At 40.9% G+C, this 20153-nt stretch overlaps 1 protein-coding gene across 2 annotated transcripts in view; it reads right to left on the minus strand.

The window, feature by feature from the left end:
* RNF19A (ring finger protein 19A, RBR E3 ubiquitin protein ligase) overlaps positions 1 to 16827 on the minus strand; it is a 56420-nt gene extending 39593 nt beyond the window's left edge. The window contains exons 1-2 of one of the 2 annotated variants that reach the window (XM_069854426.1): positions 16735 to 16750; positions 14717 to 14874 (exon numbers count right to left, since the gene is read on the minus strand). The gene's annotated coding sequence lies outside the window, so the exon portion shown is untranslated. Of the gene's footprint in view, positions 1 to 14716; positions 14875 to 16734 lie in introns of both variants that reach the window. The other variant, XM_069854428.1, reaches the window with a different exon arrangement.
* Between the last annotated feature and the right edge of the window lie 3326 nt (positions 16828 to 20153).

Below are 20153 nucleotides of genomic sequence, written 5' to 3' on the forward strand. Positions count from 1 at the left end.
CACTCACAACAGATTTGATTAACATTAGCCCATGGGTTTCTTAAAAGGAAAACAACCCTAGAAGAATACCTTCCCTCAAGGAGACTACGGTCTGCTGCGGTGCTTTTCAAACTAAGTGTTCAGTCAGCCTCCATCTGAGCTACCAAGCATTAAGCCACAATAACTTCACAACTTGCACTCACCTGCCTGTATTCTATGTAACACACCAGCCCAGTCCCTCATCGTCATGGTTATCCTTAAAAACATTTATAAACTCCACCACGATTTGGAGCGGAAACAGAGCATGTTTCTTCCTCCCTTGTACGAATCCCCACAGTCTCTCAAATATCCGTAGACTACGTCAGTACAAAAAGATTATGTTTCTCCCTTTTATCCCCCATTCATTTTATAGTACAATATCCTCCATATCACTGACATCACTGGAGGAGGAGCTCTTAAATTTTTATTCACTCAGCAAATTGCACGGTCTGTAATGGTAGCCTGGAGGTATTTAATGCCATTCAAGAGTAAGTACGCCTTTCTCATCCTTGAAGGATCTGTATATCTAGAAGAAAAGACAAATACTTGATAAAAAATAAAAGATCAAAAACAATCCCAAAGAACTTCGTGACATTTCCAGCACTAACTTCATAAACTGTAACAGAAAAAGGTTGACACTTTTAGATTGAATTTTCTGTAGTTAAGCACCTAATAATACTTAATCTACACATAAAAAAGCTCTTTATAAAAAGAAATTAAAAGATTGAAGGCCTTACTTTTGCTTCCCCAAAGTTAAGCAGTCTTCCCTAACAGAGAAATAAATATGTACGAGACTGAGACTGCAGTACTGTGCAACTAATTCTGAAATAGAAGTTCAATAAGGATTTAAATACTATAATACTGTAAACCTCAATTTAATTAAAAAAAATTAAGCAATTATTTCATTTGATTATGTTTTTCTAAAAGAAACTGCAAACTTCCAACTGTGTCCTAATTCATAAATCTGTGAATTACAGCATGAAAAGATCCCCTGTTGGAAATGCTTGCATTTTCCCAGGCATGTGCTAGAAAGAGATGGGATTTAGCTTTTATCTAAGACATTCTTTCAATGTACCTTTACTATATATTGTATAAAAGCCAATCTATATTTTACTCAAACATCATATCTCACAAGAATATATTAAAATGTTACAACATTAATACACTTCAAGACATCAGTAATCATGAGAAAAGACAGTTACTTAAATAATCACAGACATTCCCAACGACTCTCAAAGTTCCCCAGAACACAAGAACAGTTGCACTGGCTTTCACAACTATGGGATCATGTCTCCACAGCACGCAAGACTCCATGGTACAGGTGAAGGGTGAAAATCTACTGGACCTGTGCCCTAAACACAACGTCTTAACATGTCAGACTGCTTTCAAATCTAAAAAGTAAGTTTACCTCCCTACCAGTATATTCTACCACTTTCTATATTGCCATCCACATATATCAAGTGTCTCTCAATGCTGTGGATGCCCAAGAAAGCCTATGACAATGTGCTCACAGGCTAATGGTACACAGCTCAGAAAAAACTCTCCCTTAAAATCACTATTTCATTTGCTACTAATCTTACTGAGTATTTTTAGGTTCTCACACTATGATATGAGAACAGAAGTTCTAACTTAGCCTCATCTTCCTCATACCTGAACAGAATTGCCACCTGGGGAGATGTGAAGCAGCAGGATTAGCTGGGGAAGCAAGTGCATAACCAAAGACTCACAGAGGGAATAACTGTATAAATCTTTGCACCATTTACAGGTACACATAGCCACCTGTGACACAGTCAAGTACGTATTTTCTAGATTTACAAACAGTAGGAGAATACTAATTTTTGCTATTGTCAGTGCATTAGCAGAAAACCAGGAAATGAGTCAGACTGAAGTAATAAACCTTGAGAAGAAATACCATGAAATTTTTTGGCCTTACATATGATTCATTCTTTTTTAAAGTGACAAACTTCAACAAACTGTTTAAAAAAAAAATAAATCTCAGGGTTAACAGAGAGTAAACATGGACAGTTCAGAAAAGGAAAACAAATTTGGGTCTTTTTCTTTATTATGGCATATCACAGGTCTCTTCTAGTCTTTCTGATGCATCACATCTCCATCCGGCTATTAAGTAAATGGGATTTAAGCGATCCCTATATAAATGCACTGACTGATCACAGAACCACAGAATCGCTAGGCTGGAAAGGACCTTTGAGATCATCAAGTCCAACCTTACCTGCTCACTACTAAATCATATCCCTAAGCACTTCATCTACCCATCTTTTAAATACCTCCAGGGATGGCAACTCAGCCACCTCCCTGGGCAGCTGTTCCAGTGCCTGATAACCTTTCAGTGAAGAAGTTTTTCCTGGTGTCTAGTCTGAACCTCCTGTGGTGCAACTTGAGGCCATTCCTTCTTGTCCTATTGCCTGTCACCTGGGAGAAGAGGCCAGCTCCCACCTCACTACAACCTCCTTCAGGTAGTTGTAGACAGTGATAAGGTATTCTTTTCTCCAGGCTAAACAACCCCAGTTCCCTCAGCTGCTCCTCATAAAACTTGTTCTCCAGCCCCTTCAGCAGCTTTGTTGCCCTTCTCTGGACACACTCCAGGACCTCAATGTCTTTCTTGTAGTGAGGGGCCCAAAACTGAACACAGCATTCGAGGTACAGCCTCACTGCTGCCAATTACTGGGGCACAGTCACTTCCCTGGTCCTGCTGGCGACACTGTTTCTGATACAGGCCAAGACGCTGTTAGCCTTCTTAGCCACCCAGGCACGCTGCTGGCTCATGTTCAGCCAGCAGTCAACCAAAACTTGATGGAGCAGCAGCCAAGGCAAGAGAAGAGAGGAGGGTTGACAAATAAACATCAGTGCCAAATCACAGTGAATCCTTCATTTTCTTTCCAGCTTTGCCACATGACAGGCTTTATTTCTAATAACTCTGGCCTTCTGTTTTACAAATACGTTGCGCATACTGCATCTACATTCCAATAAGACTTCCTTCAACAAACTTTAAGAAATTAAGATACAATAATCACAAACAAAAATTAACCTCAAGTTCTGAAATCACTTTCCCATGCAAGTGCAAAACCCTGTCATCCTTGAAAACCATTGCTTCTGGATTGTCCCATCTCATACTTAAGAGGAATAAAAAATTACGATGTTAAAAAAAAAAGACAGAAGCCAATCAATTAAGAAAACATTTTTCCATAAAAATTAAAACGGCAGTCAAAAGACAGGATGTCACATTGAGAGAGCTGTCTGATTGCATATAGAGAACAACAACAGAACCAGGCTATAACTCCAACTAGATACTGTATTTATCACTTGAAACTAAACTTTGCACCAAAGTATTTTTTCCCCCCCGATAATCAAAACTGGTTGGGGAGAGAGGGAGGCAGGGAATGAACAAAGCTGCATCCTGAGCAGGTACAGTTTTTGTCTTAATAGTAAATTTTACAGCAAACTGACAGCACATTTTTTTCTCATTTGTGATGAATTATTAAACTTGCAATAGAATCCCCTTGGAGCACGCTGGGTGTCTTTCAGCTGACACTGGCATCTATTTCAATGATTTAATCCCAGGCTGCAAAGTTGTCCCTAGCCACATGCAGGGGTCAGAAATAAATGTGCCTCTCCAGGCTGGTGAACGGACTGGGACTAGGACTAGGCTTGGTTTTGGTTTAAAGGGGGAGGGGAAACTTGACCTCTTGTCAATCACTGTATCAGCTACAAAAAAGTATGGTGTACAGCAGGAATATTGCAAAACTCTGTATATTACTAAAAAATTTTAGACACCTGACTGAGTGTGCATAGTTAAACCAGGTACCGCACTTTGGCTCAGTGGTAAATTGTCATTGTTTTCATTTACGTCACTGCTGTTTTCACATTCCCCCCTGATTATATACAGCATCTAAACTAGCTCTCACTTTTTACCAAAATTGTCAAATTAAAGACAAATATCTAATATTACAACAGCAACCCAACTGCTGAAAAGAATTATGTCTACTCTAAATCTTACTTTTTTTCATTATTTTAAATGCCTTAGAAATACATCAGTTAGCTATAAAACTAGTTTGCAACCATAACTTGCAAGAGGGAAAATCTTTAAACTAATGCCTTGGGTGTCAGATGCTCCATTAATTCAATTCCTTTTAAAAAGTGTATTAGCATGCAGTTTTTAGGGAGGAATACAAGCTCCCTTATATCTCGAACAAATTTGATAAGAGTATTAAGCCAAAATTATAACCCTGAAGTTAAAGTTTTATGGCCATACAAATACATATTAATATGGCTTGTCAATAAGATATTTCACTAATCAGACTTGGAAAATGTTTCTCCAAACCTACCAAAAAACTGCTGTGAAGTAGAAATGATGTTATTTCCAGGAAATTGCTGAAAGCACTGTAATACAGAGAGCAATATTAAAGCACACTTTAATAAAAAGTTGTGATAACACACCAGAGCAAACAAAAAAAAGCATCAAGGTTTTGAAAATGCTAAGCATACACTTACAAACACAGCAGGAGTACACACACTCAGCATCCTTTAAGCATGGGGGAAAGGAGTCCTTGCAGGTTAGATTTGCAGAATAAATGAACTGCCAGTGAAGTCTAAACAAGACAATTTTAGAGGCATTCAATGCTCTAGTTATAAGAGCAATGAAAACAAATGGGTGTCCAATACTTATGAATCTGATCTGTGTGCACACATAAGCTTATTTCAAGATTAAATATCTGCAGGCATACTAATTAAGTAGCCTTTGCCAGTAAAAACTAATATGTTTTAATTATATTCCTAAAGTAATGTCCTGGCTAAGCAGAGCATGACAACAGATGGTATCTAATCCATTTTTGGGATACTTCAGCTAAGGAGAAGAAGAAAAGACACTGACCTGCAGCATATCACTGCAGAAAGTTAGCTGTATTACCTCTTCTCTTCAGGGAACTCATCTCCAAGAACTTTTCTTTTCACCTCACTATAATAAAGATATGCAACAGATAGCATTAAAAAAGATCTACTGTATTTATTCCAATTCACAGAATTACTTGGGTTGGAAAAGATCCTCAAGAACATCAAGTCCAACCCTTAACCTAACACTACCAAGCCTACCACTAAACCATGTCCCTAATGTAAAATAATTGGAGGTGTCCTATACTAATAATTCTTTTCCTAGAAAAGACCCAAGATTAAAATCCCTTTAGATTTATGCACATGAATTAAAAAAATGCAACAAGCTAAGGTATGTTTGGGCTTTATTCATTTGAGAAAGGAAAGTGAACTTATTTCACTTCTGAAGGACGTTCTTTGAAGTCAGGAGCTTAACTGTTTACCTGAAACCACTTATTTCCTCCTACAGTTCCAAAGAAAATAGTTACATAAATACATTCGAGGAAGCAGGTGTATAATTTCATTGAAAAGCTATTTAAGTTTCTTGAAAAGGAACTTTATGTCAGCACAGGAGATCTTTCGAACATTTCCTTAAGTTACTTGCTAGAACATATACTTTAATATTAATCTTACTACCTCACAAAAGGGAAGGAACTAAAGTGTATTACCCCACAGCACTAGCAATCGCTGCTCCATGGCCCTAAGCTCAAAATTAAATAAGTGATTAACAGTGCCAGGAAAATGCCAATGTCACTTCAAGTTGTAAATATATGAAGAAAACCCTCAATATCACTACAATTAAATGGTGAAATACCTAGGGACACAACAATTTTTAAAGAAGGGAAAAGAAGCTTTAAGCTACACCACAGAATTCCACAAGATACTATGCCCCTTCTTTTCAATATGCCCTCAGCTTTACTTCAAACTTAGTTTACTTTTTATAAATCAGTTATCACTTAATTTACAGTAACACCTGGAGTTGTTTAAGACTAATTAAGCTATATATAACTTTAAGATGTGTATTTCCACAGGAAAGAGACATTTACCAAATTATATTAATGTGCACTTAGGCAGCTTGCAGATTTTTTTATATTTTAATGTAATTTCCTCCAACAACGCACAAAGCAACTAGCTGTGGAAACAGAGAGACAAGTTCTACTGGAATGTAGACAGATACGAAGCTATTTCCTTGCATTTTAAAATGCTGAATACTAAAGGGAATGCATCTTCTCCAACACCCAGAGCAAGTGGCAAGGGTATAGACGGGCATTATGCTCTGCAAGCTTTACTGTGTAGTTTGAGAGAGTAGTCCCTACTGAAGTAGCTTAAAAGATTTAGATGTACTACAGTAGCTGCCCGTGATGTCTCTGTTGTGGGTTAACCTACCCTGCAGCAGAAATTCAGAACAGGGCCACCTTGCACTCTTCAGAGAGAGGTCAGATGTTCAATTTAAACTCTGTAAGATACATCTCAAGATCTGAATGGAAGCAGGAGCACTCATTTTATTAGGTTGATGGCTGTACGTCAGTAAATTCCAAGAGGAGGACATTAACAAATAGGTGATAACAGATTTAACATTTTAAACTACTGTCTATTTGCTGAATTGTCTTTACAATAGCATCTAAGCTTCCAAAGTAGCTTGCTATGCTATTCTGTGGGACTCGCTCCTAAAAGGCAAACATTTACCAGAACTTACTCTACAGAGTAGATACAAGCAGCACATAAAAGAGTACAGCAGTCCTACAAAAGGCAGCAGCAGGCTTAAAGCAAGGATGGATATAGCACCTCATGGTTAAACAGCAGATGTTATGGGGGAGGAGACTGTAAGCAGTCAGATTAAGTCAAATTGAAAAAAATATAACTATGCTATTGAAAACAGAAACTAAAGTAATGAGAAGTTAAATGCATTGTGACTCATCTCATTTTTACAGCTAAGCCATTTATTCTAGAAGACAATAATTTCTTGTTAAAGAGAAAGGCTAGTAACTATTATTAAGACTGCTTGTCACTTCCCACTATACCATCCTATTTCCAAAGCTTAGAATCTTCAAGCAAACTGGGCTGAAAGTTATATACTAAGACCTTCAGCATCCTGATTTCAACCAGACTACTTAAGCCAATAACAAATAAAACCTCCATATCTCAAACAACACCAACACTTTAATGAAGAAATTGATCTTGTAAAAGCAATTGAGAACTTGCAGTATTTCCCCCAGAAATGTTTAGCACTAGCACAGTCAAAAGTTGGGATTTCAATTCTGCCCTGTGCATCTAGGATGTACATTTTATCAACCTTCCAGCAATGTGAATTTATCTGTGCTTGCAAGTTTTTCGGAAGGGGAGAAGATATGTACTCTTTGATGAAAATTGTGTTATTTGCTAAAATCTCTCCTGAACTCAATCCAGTCTAGAACCAATCAGAATTTTCCTTTCATGCTTCCAGGTGTACAATATGTCAGGTCAAAATACTAGAAAATAAAGCTAGAAAGGTGACTTACCCTCTCCAAGATCCCACTACTAAGTAACAGCAACGCAGAAGACATTCTCACAAAACATGGAAGGGGCATGATTAAACTCATGGAGAGAAGGGGGTGCAGGGAGAAATAGTAGATGAAACCAAGAATGGATATACTCTAAACTTGCTTAGACACAATCCTGAGCAATCTGATCTAGGAGCAGCCCTGCTCTGAGCAAGGGCTGGGCCCCGTGACCTCCAAACCATGCTGCAATTCTAACAACCGTGGAAGTGGTGCCTGCCAGAAAGGTAACTGACATCTGCACCTGAAGAGTAATAGGATGGCTGAATGGAGAAAAACATAAGAAAAAATGGGGACTGCAGGAGACCAACATTTGCTGTTCAGTGAAGTAATCTGGGAACTCTAGCACAAGTAATGGAGACAATATATCTCATTAAAAACCCAGCAAGGCAGGAGAACTGACTGGCTGACCACAAATACTAGAGGAAAACCAGCTAACAAGCATAGGACAAAGATAAGAAAAGGACCTTAGAAAAAGTATCTGAATGGGAACAGAGAGAGGGAGTATCTCCAAATGGAAGACAAAGACATCAGATTAGGTATTTAAAAGGATATGAGTTTAGGATGGCTAAGATATCTCCCTAACAAAAATCATAACTGGCTTAATATGAATAGGATTTGGATAAAACACCTAAGTATGTAGAAAGTAAAAGGTATATTGCTGGTGACAAATAAAAGCAGCAGAAGCAGCTTGTGCTGTCAAAACATGCCTTCCTCTAGCGTTCATCCTCCACAGTCCAGACATCCATAAAGCCCTCTACATAAGCACATGGATCATACTGTCTAGAGTTCATACCTATAAAGCATGACTGAGTATTATTGGATACCACTAGCTCAAACAGCAGCAGTCTGCCTAGATAGTAGCTTCCAAACCTGCTAATATGACTGCAATTATTATTTTTAACAGCTAGGAAACAGCACATAAACTACCTTAGAAATAACTTCAAGTAAACAGAATTAAGCTTTGGAGCTTGGAAATGAGTGCTGAAGTACATTATGACAGTTTAATTGCATGGCTTTTTCCCCTCTGCCCCCCTCTTTGCAATTTTTGCCAGGTTCACATTGTACCCCCCATCTAAAAACAGAAAAAAACCACTGCATGTAATGCTTCATCGAAAGCAGGAACTTAGTTCCTCATAGGCCATTGCAGACAACTGATATGTTAGATAAATGGTGCTGAAACAGTCAAATACCATACCCATCCCATTGAAGGAACATGTTTGTTATCCCTATTAAAATAATACTAAAGCATATTATTAAGGATAGATTTATTTATCAACTTCAGGTATCCGATCTGAGATATCCAAGAACTTAATTTATTTCAGACTATGTTATACAGCAAATTGTACGTTCAAAGATACCTGCAGAATCCACCATGTACACACTCACCTCACACCCCTCTGCCAAATCAAGAACTACCACAATAGCCAGGATTCAGATGCCCTCATCAGACAAGATGAAAATACTGTTTTCTGCTTTGTATCTCCAAATTTATTCAAGGAAACAATTGCCCTAGAGATGAGCTTTACTGTGTCGAACCTAGACAGACACCTCAGCAGACTCTGCCGATGTATTCTGAGCAATGCTTCTGCAGGGAAGAAGAAAAACAAAAAAAACCACAGACGTATAATCAAGGACTGTAACTTAATAAAGGTAGGCACAAAAGGTAATCAAACCATGGCTGTTTGGTCAACCTTAATTCTGGGATTCCTTAACACTCATGTAACTTCTACAGAAGCCATACCTACCTGTTTCTAGTATTTCTAGTGTGCTCATTAACATCGTCTGAGGAGCAAAGTTTAACTATCTGCATCCTGAAGGCTGGTAGTCCTCCCGTCTTTACAACAGAAAGACAGAGTTCTTGCATTCTACACACTATTTAAACTGGAGCAATTCTTCACTTACAGGATGCACCATCCATTAGAGAACAAAGTTACAACAAGCACATATGGAGCCCACATACCGAGTTAGACAATAGTTACTCAAAGCCATACACTGCAGTTAACTACTTTGATGACTTGACAGTCATGTGATAATGAAGGTAAATCTAAAAGCCTCCCTGTTTTTGAAGAAAATCAAATCACTGAAAGTTTTATCTTCATCACCAAATACTCCAAGACCACCCTTACTCAGTTACCAGACTACAGAAACACTGCACAAACAAAACATGATTTCAGAGAGCTGAACTTTAAAAGGTGAATAGTTCTAAATTCAGAAGGGCTACATTTTACAGAGAGCTCCAGTACCTAAACTGCGTTTTTACAGTTAAAAGCATCCATCTACCAGTGCTGCCATAAAGTGGAGTATTTCACTGTAGTGCCAAGTGTAAGCTCCTTCCTTCCAGAGTTCTATTTTGTTCTCTCACTCAACGACTTTTAGCACAGTAAAACTATCCTTCTTCATATTCTTAGATGTGTTTTCATGCATTTCAGGAGAAACACTAACTATATAAAAATGCATGCTCTTTTTTATTTTTACTTTCAACCACCAGAGATGAACAAAAGCAAATTTACAGAAGGTAATCAGAAGAGAATCTATCCCACAAATGCAGCATACTGTGGTTTTCCATCAGTTGTGCATATACCATTTTCCATGCAATGGCTTTAAAAGCCATACAGTGCAATATGGCCATAGCTTATGGGAAACAATTTAGGTTGAAACTGTGACTTGGAAATTATCTGTTACTCTTGAAATAGAAAGGTAATACTGTATGAGGTTTGAGATATGAAGAAAGTACGTGATTATATAGCCCTAAACCCAATACTGCAGTACTTCACACCTCAAACAAAACACAAAAAGCAACAATGAAAACAAAACTATGTCACTGTCTTCATATTTTACTGAAGCACCACTTATTGGTCTAGATTTGGCCAGGATATTACGCTGATTAGGGCAGGCTGTGGGAGATGGGAAGAAACTGTTTTGACTGCTTACTCTTTTAGAGAAAAAGCTGAAGCACTGCTAGGCAGGACTAAATAAGATGCTTTCATCTCTTTACCTACTCTCCAGTAAACAACACCTCCTTGCAAAGCTTCAATTCAACAGCAAAAGATAAGTTTATCTGGCACGTAGCAAACCTTATCTACTAACTAAATTAACACTGAAAACAGGGGAGCTTGTTCCTCCTTTCCCCAGACAGGCAGGCAGCATGTAATCCAAATAATCTGAATTCTTTCAAGGCAGGATCTTTCTTTGTTTATCCTTGTTCTCTTTTCATTAGTTAGTTAATCCATTACCTAGTTCATCCTGGAATCATCTTAAATTGTTAATAATGGAAAGACTCGGGACTCCTCTGCTGAGCTTACAGGGCTCTCTTCTATTCTTACCCTGGCTGAATTTCTGCCTGGTGTCAGGTCACAGAAGGCAAAGTCTACTTTTCTGCAGCTATACGCCACCACCACAGACAAAGTCTGAATAAAAGCGTACTGCCCTGTCAGGAAGAAGGGGAGGCAACAGCAAATAGGAATAGGAACATGAAGGGGAAGAAAGAAAAGTAACTAGTCAGGTAGGAACTTAAGGAAGTGACTTTTGATCACTAGGTACAAAAAATGGCTCAGTCCAAAGTGAGATGTTATGAAATTAATACAAAAAATGGGCACAACAGCTTTGCAGGTTTCTTCTCTATGTTGTCCCACAGATAAACTTGCAGCAACTGAAGAATCTTACACTTCAGGAAAGCAACAGCCTGGCTTCACAGGCTATAAGCACTAAAGATCCCTTTGCTTAAAAAGGACTTAGAAGTTTGATACCTCCATCTCTGACCCTGAGCAAAAGGGCTCCTGGTCTCCCAAAGTCTATTTTTAGCACTGTCATATAAAGGAAAGCTTGACTCCTTTTTCTAAAAATGCAAAGTCAAACAAAAGCTATCAGATACAGCTTCACAGGTAAAATGAAACTGAGAAGCTAACTGCTCTTCTCAGGAAACTGAAGCAAAGGCTTCAACTCAGCAAAAAAAACCAAAACACCCTAATTTTAAAGGCTTTATGCTGTTTATATTTGACTTAAGCTGAAGGAACACAAAGTCAGAGCAACTCCATCAGAACACAGAGCAGAGAAGTCTTTGATAAAAAGACTTTTCCAGCACACATTCTAAAAATGTCTTTAACCTTGAACACACTTTGTCTTCCAGCCACATTTCTTTGCATCGATCAAGATATTAGATTGCTTATTACAGAAACATGAAAGGTAGACCCAGAGTAAGACACTTCCCAATGGCTGAACAGAAGGAAATGTTTCTCAGCAGTCTTCACCTTTGCCAGTTGGGTGGTCTCACTACAGCCACTACTTACTCCCATGCAAATGTTCTTCCACTATCAGATATTTGAGGGACAATTGGATGTTCCCTATATAAAGCATTTGGATATGAAGAAGAAAAGCCAAACAGTATGTTGCAACAACCCCACTGTCAGTATCTTCCCTTATTATATACAGTCCTTATACAGATGCTCAGTTAATACTTAAAATATTTACTGTCAATGTCCAATTACATCTTGAATCAAGGAAGAAACTCGGCAAAGAATATGGGCTGAGTATGTGGCTCCCAATTTTCAGGTCATAAGAAGCCCAAAGCACTCATCAACTATCTAATTTAGACAGAATAAAAGCATTTTATTTCCTGGAAAAGGTGTAAATGTTTCTTACCCAACGGAGTTCTGAATAATGATACTGCAGAAGATCTGCCAGAACAGCCCTCCCCTTGCCCAATCTCACTGAAATATACTGTAACTCCTGTGTACCATGTGCTTTCAGCACAGGAAATGGATGAATGACGCATTTAGACATGACACCATCAACTATCTTTTCCTCTGGAATGCAATCATTATGGTGCTGAGAAAGACTCTTCTTTGTCTAGGAGCAGAGAGTTGACAATGCTGTTTAATATAAATTAAAAATAAAAACATAAGTTAAAAAATACAAATTAACAGAAATTAAAAAATAAATTAAACATAAATTAAAAATATAAATTAAAAATAAAAACAAGGCGCAGCAACACTAGTGCTGTGATGTCATCATATCCAAAACACTAGCTAGACAGCACTGTAAAATCCTCATGCCTCAATAAAACATTCAGTCCCTCCTAAACCTCTACTGTTCTGTAGATCCCCTGATGTGCAGGCCCACTTCACACTCCCTACAAACCACTTATTGAAAACATACACAAGGTAAAATTGTCTCACCAGAAATCCTGCCCAGTACACTGAACAGTATTGCTAGGATCGTCATACAGATTAGGCATTTTCACATAAAATTAGAACTCTGTTAACTTGATGAGGCCGGCAGTGTTTGGTTTTACCCGAAAAATTGTATCATCTATTGAGAAATGTAAAACTGATACTTATTTTTGTGAATAAACAGCATCAGTGAAACATAATGAGGACAAAGCAATATGACTCTAAGTGCAGACAGTTTCTCCAGTTAGTCCTCTTCCTGAAGCAGTTCTTCATTCACTAAATGGAACAACTGAAATAGAGAGCCAAGGGCTCCAATTTAGAACAAGAGCTCTGATCTACCTTATGGGAACAGCTAAAGGACCTATGGAAAAATGTTTAACAGTAATTCATCTCAACTATAAATGGAAACAGAACAGAACTGACATAGTCCCACAATGACAGTTTGTGCTGAACAATAACAGGATACGTGCATTAACAGAGTTGTGCTCTACTTGGGAAGCAAAAACAAGTGACTACACCAAATTGAATTGGTACAAATATTTTTTCTGCAAGATGCTGTTCAGACCTCTTACTGAAGGCATCATTAAGGGATATGCTGGCCTCTAGAGAGAGGAAGTTTTAATGCTTGAGGAAACACCTGTGTATATGTAACTTTTATTCAAGATCATTTCATTGGGTCTCTTCGCTAAATTCCTTTAGGTTAAAGCCACTCTCACATCAGCTTTTCTAGACTGGTGCAATGAACCTGTTGGAAATTTGTCCTTCAGTAAAAATTTCTACAGCTATACATCCTGTAAATAGCAATTACAGTTGCAGAGGTCTGGCTACCTGTCCAACAAGACACTAGTAGCCATCCAGCAGGTGACTGGCTTCAATCCACAGTTTAAGAGTGAGAAAGCCTACAATAGTATTTCCATTGCAAAACAAAACAAACAAACAAAAAAAAGCAGCCCAGAATGGAAACACTCCTACTTTTTCTTGTTCCATGGGCAAACCCCAAGTCAAGGTTAGTTTCTCTTAGAAGTATGTGTCAACTCCCATGGAAGGGAAGAAAAACAGACAGTCCAGGTGCTCCTCGCTTGCCTTAATGAGGAAAGGCCTAAGGGTAGTATCACAAATGACATTTCAAATCAGCTATGGCATTTTTCTTTCTTCTCTGAATTCTACTGTCTTTGAAGAACTTCACTATTCTAAAGCTGGTATAAGCCACGCTCATAACAGGAAGAGAGCTTCTAGTAGAGGCCTGTGATACTTTAGTCCCACACATCATCTACAATTCTCTTTAGATCTCCATTGCTTTGTTTTGTTTCCTCAAGTCTGTACCTGCACTAACAGAAAAAAAGAAAGAACAAGCAACCCATGCCAGGGAAGGGCCAGCACTCAAAACACATTTCTGCAGTGCCCAAGAATTGCCAGAAATGCACGTGAAACAACCAGTGATCACCGAAGAAAGACTAAACTGCATTATGATGAGATGAGCAAAGTCTCTTCTTGCCAACTAAAAAATAACCTTACAAAAAATCTGGGATAACTAGTGTTTACAGAAGTCTGGAAGAAATCTGCCAACCCGTAAATATCAGCAATAGACCACATGCCTACTTACATAATAACTTATTGCAAGGCACTAAGAAATAAAACAAACAGAGTGCCTGAAGAAATCTTCTGAAGCAACCCTCAAATAAGTAATCAAGAGGAAAGACTGAAATTCTACTCTTTAGTTTAAGCTCACCATTGTTTATTTGGACTTCTATTTCTTTCTGAGTTAAAGCAGAACAATCAATATCTGAATACTAATCTATATACAAAACAAAAATGTAATTTTTTCTTAAATATTATTTCACTGAACATATAAAAGAACTACTAGAAGTGAACTAACTTCAGACTAAATCACAGATAAAGCTTCCACCTCAGAGAATTGGGAAGAAAAAAAAAAAAAAGACAAGTCTCCTGTTGTGAAAAACTAGGAACATTAAGAAAAACCACATGGCTGTTTTCTAGGTACTAATACAGCCTCTTCCATGTTCTTCCTACAGGGAAAAAAACCCTTGTACACTGCAACAGTACTAAAAATCAATCAGTTCCCTAAGACTCAGTGTAACTTTTTACCTTCTTGGTGGGAGTCTACCTCCAGGTGCAATTCAGATGCTTTTAGCAATATAGGATCCAACACCATTCTCAGTATCTTGAAGCTGTTAACGTACAGTGATTCATTCAGCTACACGTCTTCTATCAAATTACACAGCAGGGACAAGAGAAATTTAGAGCTAAGGCAAACACAAGAACAGAAAAAACTGAAAACAACTCCTTTATGCATAAGCCAGTTTTAAAATGAACACTGTTCACTCTTTTTGGGTGAATACTCAAAAAGTATTCGCTGCCCCTAAGAAAGAATCAGACTGACTCACTGCGCAGCTACAAACCAGAAATCACACAAAGGAGAGTAGAGCCTAAAACATGTATCTATCAACTCATTTTAGTCAGGTATTAAAAGTTACTCTACTAGGCTGGTATGTGGTGTTTATATACAATTCAGAAAACAAATCCCAAAGCTAATTATGGATGTCTGACCATGGGCCAGACAAAACTGACCCCATAATGGAGACCACAAGCTTGGCCAAAGGCATCAGAGGACAGTGGGGCAGAACAGTTCAAAGACCTTCCAAACCAGGATTGAGAAGTCCTGCAAAAAGATTTAGGCACCTTACTTTGTTTGCCTGGGAAGGGGTGTGGGAAGGGAATCTTTGAGGAATACTTTAGTAAGACTGAGGATCAAAAAGGCCCAAGCAAACAGGAAAAAAACCAAACTGGACTGGTTAGGGAGAGTCACCTATATGTGGAACAAATTCGGTCTGAAGTTGCTGTCATAAGAAGCAGCAGCTAAATGCTGTTAATTAATAATAATAAAAAAAGAAAGGATATATGTTTTCCATCACAAAAGGCTCTACCCAATAGCCAAAAGAATTCAAGGGTTTGTGATCTTTCACAGGTTGGTAACATTAACACGAAACAAGTTTTCCTAGCATATAGTAACGCTAACTAGGAATCCCACACCCAAAGGAGTTTTAATGATTCATTTACTAATGGAAAGACTAGGATTTGTATACACTATGGAGGTAAACAAATACATCTGTCCAAGTATCTTCCTTCCTCCTGAGCATCAGCTAGCATCATCAATCAAAATCCGATGATTGCTCTATGCAAGAAATGTGTCATTTGTCTGGCAGTTTTAAGGGGAACGGAAGAAAAGAAGACCACACATACACATTTCAACTCCCTCTTTTAGGAAATGATGATCTGATGTTCTCAAACTCAAAACCAGCTGACAACGTAACCGTAACAGCTAGAAGTCAGCATTTTCCAAATGCTGAATAGTATAAACACAGTGGAAAGCCTGGCATACTTCAAGAAATAAGCATATTGAAGAGTTATGTATGTGTAAGCCTTTTAGTGAACTGGTTTTGAAAAGCAGCATTATTGTCATTATGCAAAAGTGAAACTTTCATTTTCATTTTCTGGACCAAACATGCCTAGTTCACATGCAATTAAAAAAAAAAAAAACCCAAACAAAACAAACAACAATCCCTTCTTTCTCAGCTTTCTGAAAGCATTAAGTCAGCGTTAAATGCTTACACTTAAATAATGGTAAGATTTTGGTTTAATTACATTACAAAGCCATCAGTTCTAATCACGCAAGTGCATCCCGTTAGACGGGCGATTCAGAATTTACAGCTGCTTGACGTTAAACCGAAAACCCTTCCCAATTAACTTGGTAAAGAAACAGCTACAGGGTTTGAGGAGAAAGAGGAGTGGCGAGGCTCTGGTTTTTCTCGTCGGGGAAAAGCGAGGGGAGAGGCAGGCGGCCACCACCTCTCTGGCAGGGAAGGACGGGGAAAATGGGTAACAAACGATCCGAGGGATCGTTTGTTACCCATTTTCCCCGTCCTTCCCTGCAGGAGCTGCCAGGTGGGAGACTCCCAGCTCTGCAGGAAGGACCCGCGCCAGGAAAACACAAAACACCCCTCGGGGCACCCCCCCCCCCACCCCGAAAAGGGCCCCGCGGAGACAATGGATGACTTCACCCCGCAGCGACGCGAGCGGCCCCCGCCCCGGAGCCCAACCGGTACCTGCGAGGAGCCGCCGGGAGGACGAGACGAGGGAGGGAAGAAGGAGGAGGAAGAAGCGGCGGCAGCGCCCGGGCCCGGCGGAGGAACCGCCTCGGTCTGTGTGTGTGTGAGAGAGAGAGAGAGAGGGGGCGGCGGCGGCGAGAGGGGGGGGGAGCGGCGCGCTGAGCTCACGCGCACGGAGGCCACGCCCCCTCCGCGCGGGGCGGGGGTTTTCCCTGCGGGAGGGGCGTGGGCTCCCCTATGGGGCGGGGCTTACGCGAGGGGCGGGGCTTAAGTGAGGGGGCGTGGCCTTCACTGCGGGAAGGGCGAGGTGGCTCCCCGATGGGGGCGTGGTTCCACCAAGGGGGCGTGGCTTAATCTAGGGGGCGTGGTTTGCCGCCCCCGCCCTGTTTCCCCTAAGGGCTCTGCCGCACCCCCCCACCCCGCCCCGCCGCTCCGCCCCTCCTAGGGTTCTATCCCCGCCCCCCTCCGCCGCTCTCCTCCCCAACCCAAGGCGGTGACCTGCCTCTTAGTCCCCCCGCAAGCCCTGAAGGGCTCTGAGCTACGCCCCCTCCCGCTGCCGCCCCCCCCCCCCAGACGACACCCTCTCCCCCGTCACTCCACACCCCCCCCTCCAAGGCACTGAGTTCCCCCTTAGCCTCCCCCCTAACCACTCCACCCCACCCCTTCCCCGGGCACTGATCCACCCCCGGGGCTCTGAGCTCCTCCCCCCCGCTGCCGCCCCTCCCTCCCGCTGTTCCCCCTCCCCCCGGGCTCCCCCCCACGCCGTTCCCCCTCCACCCCGTGCTCTGCTGCACACCCCGTCTTCCCACCCCGCAGCACCCCTCCCCCGCCTCGGGCTCCTCCGCTCCCCCCCCCGGCTGCCCCCAAGCCGCTCCCTCCCCTCCGTGCTCTGCCGCCCCCTCGGCTACCTCCCCCGCTGTCCCCCCCCCCCGGCATCTTCCACCCCCCCTCAGGCTGCCCCCCCCCCCCCCCGTTTCCCTTCCCCGACCTCCGCCCCACCACCCCCCCCCCCCGTGCGACCAATTTCATGCTGTAAAATACAGGGGTTCCTTTCTTTCCACCCTCTCCCCCCACCCCTGCTTCCCTGTTTGCCCCTGAGCCCCTGTTACCGGTGCCCTGGGCCGGCTCAAAGCCCTCGCCCCTCCGTGTTTCTAGAGTTATTTATTAATATTACATTGCTTTTAAATGGTGTGACTTTCTTTCTGTCTAGTTAATCATTCACGGAGTCCCGTGTCATCTCCGAGTTCCCTGGAACTCGAGTTCATCCTCTCTTTAGGGATGACCTCTGGTGCTGCCCTTAAGCCAGCTACAAAACCTAAAAGCTTATTCTGGAATAAGTTACTAATGACCCAACCCACCTTTAACGTGCAAATATTGTGATATTAATAAAATATACCACGCTTTTCCCATGGGATTTGCAGTGCATGGTCTGTTCAAGGCTTGTACATGCGCTCACCTTTATTTATGTGCACAGTGCCATTTAAGTCAGTAGCACTGCTTCCAGCACATCAAATTAAGGGTGAATACGAGTCATTCATAGAATTATAGAACCATAGAACCACTAGGCTGAAAAAGACCTCTTAGATCATCAAGTCCAACCATTCCTATTTGCCACTAAACCTTATCCCTGAGCACCTCGTCTACCCGTATTTTAAACACCTCCAGGGACGGTGACTCCACCACCTCCCTGGGAAGTCTGCTCCATGGCAAAGTACGTAATCTGGAATGACAGAATAGGTGATTATTTAATCTAAGGAGGAATTTCTTCACCATAAGAGTGGTGAGGCACTGGCACAGGTTGCCCAGGGAAGCTGTGGCTGCCCCATCCCAGGAGGTGTTCAAGGCCAGGTTGGATGGGGCCTTGGGCAGCCTGACCTAGTGGGAGGTGTCCCTGCCCAGGGCAGGGGGTTGAACTGGGTGATCTTTGAGGTCCCTTCCAATCCAAACTATTCTATGATTCTATGACTGCTTCCAGCTCATCAAATTAAGAGGGAATACAAGTCATTCCATGGTGAGATACTTAATCTGGAATGACAGAATAGGTGATTACAACAAACAGGGAGGGGAAGTGGAAAATAATGGTAACAGCAATGCGATTATGCTGGAATTTTGGTATGCTGTGTTACGTTCTAAATGTCCAGAGGGATTCAGCACATCAGTCCAGATATTCCGAAGTCTCTTGTCTGATGCCAGAGAACAAGAGGGGGATGGAGCACAGGTGTTTTAAGATTCTGCACTGGGAGACTGGGTGCTCAGTGTGGTGATGGAGTAGAAGCTGATGAGGGACGAAGCAAACCTCCAGCCAGCAGAGAGCCTGCAGCCAAGTAGGTGCTTTTCCTCAGCAGCATTCAGAGCAGTCAATGAACATCATACAGAAAAGACAGGAAGGAAAGAAAATCTTTTCGCACAAGCTGTACACAAAAACTGACAGTGCTTTGTTTGGATTTGTAGGAAAGATATGTTTGTTGGTTTGCTTGCTTGCTTGTTATTATAGAGCAGGATGACAATGAGGTATTTAGGAAAAGTAAGGGCTGCCCAAACCCTTTGACAAAGAGGAAATACCTCATGCGTGCTGCATTTTGTGAAGAATGCAAGATTTATGAAAACAAACAGGCCTGTCTTTCCACAATGCTTTCTGGAGAACATCTAGGATTGAAACATTCTGAGTATTTAGTTCAGCTTCTGGCAGTAAAGTACAAAGTATTATATCAGAATACAAAAATACTGCCCTCCAAGCAAAGCATCTGGTAGGTTCTAAGCACACACAACACATTGTCAAACGTGGAAGGATAATAATTATATGAACATCATGATAAATGAGCAGACAGGACTGAGAAAGAAAAGTGCTTTTTCTCTCACTGATAGGCAATGGAGAAAAGGTATGACCATGGCCAATATTATCTTAATTTAGTATATTCTTATAATCTGCGCTTGATGGACTGGTTACCTCAGGATAGTTTCACTTACTTGTGAAGCACTGCTATCACATGTGAAAGGGTGTTGGAAAATCCAATGCCATGGACCAGGATTTCATGTGCTTATGGTCTTTTCTTTAAACTTATGTTGGAAGAGTGTCAAATATGATGGGTAAATGTTTCCATTTCTCTGATCCTGTATCTGACTCTCTCTCTGAAATCTTTTTCTGTTTATTCAACTATCATCTTGAACAAAAAACTGGCAAAGCCAAACTTTTTTTTTCTGTAGATATTTTTATGTTTCCTGCAGCCTCGGCCATTATCTGGTGTTCAGTCCATTGTCTTGTCTCTCATATTGTGCTGAAGAACATCCTTCATTTGGGGATTCACCACTCTCCAATGTTTTTTAGCTCAACTGTCTTGCCAATTTTCTTTTTTTCTGGTGAGTTTATTTTTAGCATCCCTGAGTTTACTGATCTGTCTTACAGTGTTGCCCCCCAG

The sequence above is a fragment of the Phaenicophaeus curvirostris genome, chromosome 3 (genome assembly GCF_032191515.1).
Source record: "Phaenicophaeus curvirostris isolate KB17595 chromosome 3, BPBGC_Pcur_1.0, whole genome shotgun sequence".
Lineage (NCBI taxonomy): Eukaryota > Metazoa > Chordata > Aves > Cuculiformes > Cuculidae > Phaenicophaeus > Phaenicophaeus curvirostris.